Raw genomic sequence first — 5,000 nt, forward strand, 5'->3', positions numbered from 1 at the left:
GCAAAAGACACACTTACAGTAAAAGGTAAGACCTCGAGAGGTGAGGAGTGTGAACATGTGACATCTAATGCATGTTTGCATACAGTACAGGACGGCTTAGGCCGGGGGAACGGTATCACATGTTTGATACCGTTCCTCATTCCGTTCCAGGCATTAGAATGAGCCCGTCCTCTGATGTCTACCTCCACCAGCCTCCCCCCTGGTGTACAGTATCTTCCTAGAGGGTAAGTAAGGACAACCAGCCTCGTAAACAACATTGTACACACTGGGCACAATCTGAAGCAGGGGGATTCGAAGAATAGATTAGGAGAAAGGATTTATCGGCTCTATCAGTTTAACCGTTGGACAGTCTGGTCTAATGACTGACCAAGAGTTTGACAGCGTTCCTCATTCCATTCCATGCGTTAACAACAAGCCTGTGAGACAGTGTGTGAATCATAACATGTTGTTTTATTGTTTTTAATATGTTGTTTTGTTTTGAGAGCGAGTCTTCTTTTAGTATTCATTCATTCAAACATCTTTATTCACATAATTCACCCTGAAGAGAACGACTGACTGAGGGGTGAAGAGATCTGCTGGGTCCAGAGAGGAATTCAGTAAAACATTCAGTAGCCCCCTCCCCCTCTCCCCCTCTCCCCTTCATCCACCCTGGGGGACCACACCTAGGACCAAGGTCACATCCTCTCTCTCTCTCTCCCTCTTCCCTCTCCCTCTCTCTCTCTCTCTCTCTCTCTCCCTCTCTCTCCCTCTCTCTCCCCTCTCTCTCCTCTCCCTCCCTCTCCCTCTCTCCCTCTCTCTCTCTCCCTCTCCCTCTCCCTCTCCCTCTCTCCCCCTCTCTCTCTCCTCCCCCCCTCACTCTCATCTCTCCCCCCCTCTCTCTCTCCCCCTCTCTCTCTCTCCCCCTCTCTCTCTCTCTCTCTCTCTCTGTCCCCCTCTCTCTCTCTCTCTCTCTCTCCCTCTCTCTCCTTTTCCAGAAAGAATAATAGGATTGAGAGCCATCAAGAACAAACCGGGTATTTAAAGAGGTGGGATTAGAGGTGGACAATTGACACCATGGACCACACATGACAGACGTGACTGGGAATCTGGACAGGCCGATAGAAACCACAACACTGACTTGACATAAGAGAACATAACATGTGGGTTTATTCACACACGCGCACGCACACACACACACACACACACACACACACACACACACACACACACACACACACACACACACACACACACACATAAACACACACACACACAGGCACAGGCACAGGCACAGGCACAGGCACACACACACACACACACACACACACACACACACACACACACACACAGACACAGACATACACACATACACACACACTTCCTAATACTAAATATGGGCATCCCCTTCTCCCTATGTTCCTGTGTGTAGTACCTGATGGCACAGTTACCCACAATGCAGCTCCCGCCTCATCAGATCGCTGCCTCTTTACGTCTCAGTGAGGTGGCGCTAATAATAGATCAGAACTGCTTCTTACATAACCCAGCCACAGTGCATTGTGGGATGGATGGCGGGCGCTGGCCCAAAATGACATTCGCTCCTGCCGTGCCACAGGCAGAAGCAGTGGACTACATTACGTTAACTACCAGGTTGAGACTATAGAGTAGTAATAATAATAATAATAATAATAATAATAATAATAATAATAATACATTTTATTTATGGGCGCCTTTCAAGGCTCTCAAGGACACCTTACAGGACAGTTTTAAAACCACATATCAAAACATTAAAATCAACAAAACAAATTGAGATAAAAACAGCTAAAATCAGATAACAACAAACAAAATACAGGAGATCAAACCAAGTGAGCGTGTCAATATTGCGTATGTTAGGTGACAGAGAGGTCCAGAGTGGGTTACCAACCTGACTGGGACATATACAGTGCTGTTAATAAACAGCACAATGGGACTAATCATGATTGTGTATTAGATTAGTGTATTGTGTACGACTGTGTATAGTATTAGAGAGAAGGAGAGAGAGGGATTAAACACATACCGCATTGAGCATCGGTAGAGCGCCGTATTTATAAACTGTGTGTTTTCTGTCCTTCCTCCGCCCCCTTGCTTCCGGCTGTCATTGTTTTGGGGCGTCTGGAGCGATGACAGATGGTCAAGAGGAGCTGGACCGCGCCGAGACACTGCGGTAAAGGTGTGGGGGCGGGCGAGGCCATGTTTGGCCCACAGACAAGACACACCAGCTACTATGATGGCGGTGGTGGTGATGACACATGACCGCAATAAGCTGTTCTACTACCAGGCTACTACATAGTATACTACCTCTTCCTAGGGTTGTAAAGGTTGGGTCATTCCCCGTGGGGATTTGTATGGATTTAGTTTTTGCACACTTGTGTTGTATTTCGTGAGCTTAGAATGATAAGGTTCTATCTCCGTTTAGGGTAGTTCAGAGATATTGAGCGTCAATGTTTTTACATTCCATTAGGTTTTTATGAGATGGAACCTTTGTATTTTATTAATTACTAACTATAAAAAATGTCAACATTTTAAAAATAACCCCACACAGGCATTAATAAACACCTAATGGAACAGATTATGTAAAAAAAAAACTCAATTTTGACAAAAATGGAGATAGAACCGTATAATTCTAACGTCACCATTTGTCTCTGACACCCTTTTATCACGCTGTTCTATTAGAAATGGAAAAACATCGTCTTTGAGCTTGAATTGAAGTTTATTATTTTTTATTTTGAGGTGGTAATTAAGGAAGTTCGTCACATGAAGTATGGAGTAACAAGTGACCTTGTAGTTACAGTAATCCCCACGTGTGCTGTCGCCTCTCCAACTCAACTTACTTACAGCTCTTACAGTGAGTTATTTCTTTCACTTTTTCCAACGTCAACGACAGACCAGGTGTGGACTGTGGACATCTGAAAGCAATTTTTTCTCGTTCCGTCCCAAAACTCACGGTCGTTTTGAAGGCAGACTTGGAGTTGGAGAGGACAGTGTTTCCACTAAAAAACTTGCTGAAAGGACTTTAATTCTCTCAAAGAATCTATTTTGTGTTATTTCCACCAATCATCATTTGAGAATACAACATTATGTGCCCGTTAGGTGTAACTGGGGAACATTCCCAAAATTCCCAGGCCCCTGTTTTCTGTTTCTGTGGAAAGTTACCTCCCCTTTTGTATGTCTTCCTCCTCTCCACATATTCCTCTCTCACACACAGCATATGGATCATCATCACTACACTCTCTGTTCACATGGCCTCTGGGCTCCTCAACATCCCCTGTTAGCCCGCACTCTTCTCATGCCCGTCAAAGACGACATTTCTTCTCACAAAGAAGTCGGTTTCTATGACACAGTACACGGAGGGGAAAACTTTATAACTCCTCCATCTCCTCAGATAGGAGAGGCACTTCCAAAGTGGCTTATTACCGTACGTCTTAAAAACATTCTCAACTGGGTCATTTCAACTAAAAAAGTTCTTCACCAGTTAAAAATACATTGTGCCAATACAAGAAGCCATAGGAAACAATTGTCATACACTCTGGGTAGTTTCATCATCTATTTCTGTCAGGAAGCAAGGTGGGTGGGGGAGGGAAGGGGGGAGGGGCGGGGGGGGAATGAAAAATAAACCCTTATTTCTCTGTTGTCAGTGTGACTGAGCGACAATAAGCTGTCCCTGGGTGCCCAGGCCTTAGAATAACCTGGACCGCCACACGGCCGTGGCGTGACACAGGAACCGTTGCCAGGGGCGGGGAGGGGCGGGGGGACGACGACCCCTGTGGATGGGAGGGGTGTGGGAACCTTGGCAAGGCCTGGACTACAACTGTGCACCTCCACAAGTCGAGTCAGAGGATGCAGCGGCACAGAGGAAACAAAGAGAGAGACACACGGGAGACACAAGATGGAGGTGGGTGGGTGGAGGGAGGGAGGGAGGGAGGGAGGGAGGGAGGGAGGGAGGGGGAGGATGGAGAGTTGAAGAGTGAGTAGCAAGGTCTGGGGGTAGGAATATCCTGATCACTACCCAGAAGTGGAGCGGGCTGTGGCGCAGGAGGGTAGAGGAGGTAGGAGTAGAGTCGCCGCCTTAATGATCACAAGGTTGGCAGATCGGCGGTTCGAGCCCCGGCTGGCCACATGTCGAAGTGTCCTTGGGCAAGACACTGAACCCCAAATTGCTCCCAGTGAGCGGGCCGGCGCCTTGCATGGTAGCTTGCCGCCATTGGTGTGTGAATGTGTGTGTGAATGGGTGAATGAGAGGCCGTTGTAAAGCACTTTGGAGCAGCGAAAAAGTGTCAGTAGCCTCTCTCTACCGCCCATATGGTCCTTTGTGACTCAGTTGGTTGACCATGGCGGTAACAACGCTTCAGTTGTGGGTTCAATTCCCGCTGGCACCATATCCAGTATACAAAAAAAATCGTGACGTTAGAATTATAAGGTCAAATTATTTTTTGTCAAAATTGAGTTTTTTACATAATCTGATCCATTAGGTGTTTATTAACGCCTGTGTGGTGTTATTTTTAAAATGTTGAAATTTTTTAGTTAGTAATTAATAAAATACAAAGGTTCCATCTCACAAAACATAATGGAATGTAAAAAACTTTGACGCTCAATTAGGGCTGCAACGATTAGTCGACATAATCGACGACGTCGATCATAAAAAGTCGTCGACGTGGAATTTTAGTGTCGACTAATCGTATAAAAAAGAAATTTATTTATTTATTTATTTATTTTATTTTTTTAAATGGGAGCCATGCAAGAATCAGCTGGGTACGTTTTAGCTAACGTTGTTAGCCAACTGGCTAACGTTATATTGTTAGGGTCGTAATGTTTATGTTAGCTTTACTGTTACATGTTGGAAAACAACGTCTCATGGACAGGGCTGTACATGCTATGAGCGTTTGTGCTATTAATTTATTTGCCCTGTGGCACGCGTGTGACAGACAGAGGCGCTTGTATGTAACGTTACGTATCAGGGGTTTTCCATGTTGAAGCCAGGAGAACGC

The 5,000-nt window shown here is 45.6% G+C and overlaps 1 protein-coding gene across 1 annotated transcript in view; it reads right to left on the reverse strand.

The window, feature by feature from the left end:
- dgkg (diacylglycerol kinase, gamma) overlaps window positions 1–5,000 on the reverse strand; it is a gene marked incomplete at both ends in the record, with an annotated part of 97,333 nt that overhangs the window by 4,659 nt on the left and 87,674 nt on the right. The gene's annotated exons all lie outside the window — the stretch shown is intronic.

Source organism: Nansenia antarctica (genome assembly GCF_963989245.1).
Source record: "Nansenia antarctica genome assembly, chromosome: 7".
NCBI classification, from domain to species: domain Eukaryota; kingdom Metazoa; phylum Chordata; class Actinopteri; order Argentiniformes; family Microstomatidae; genus Nansenia; species Nansenia antarctica.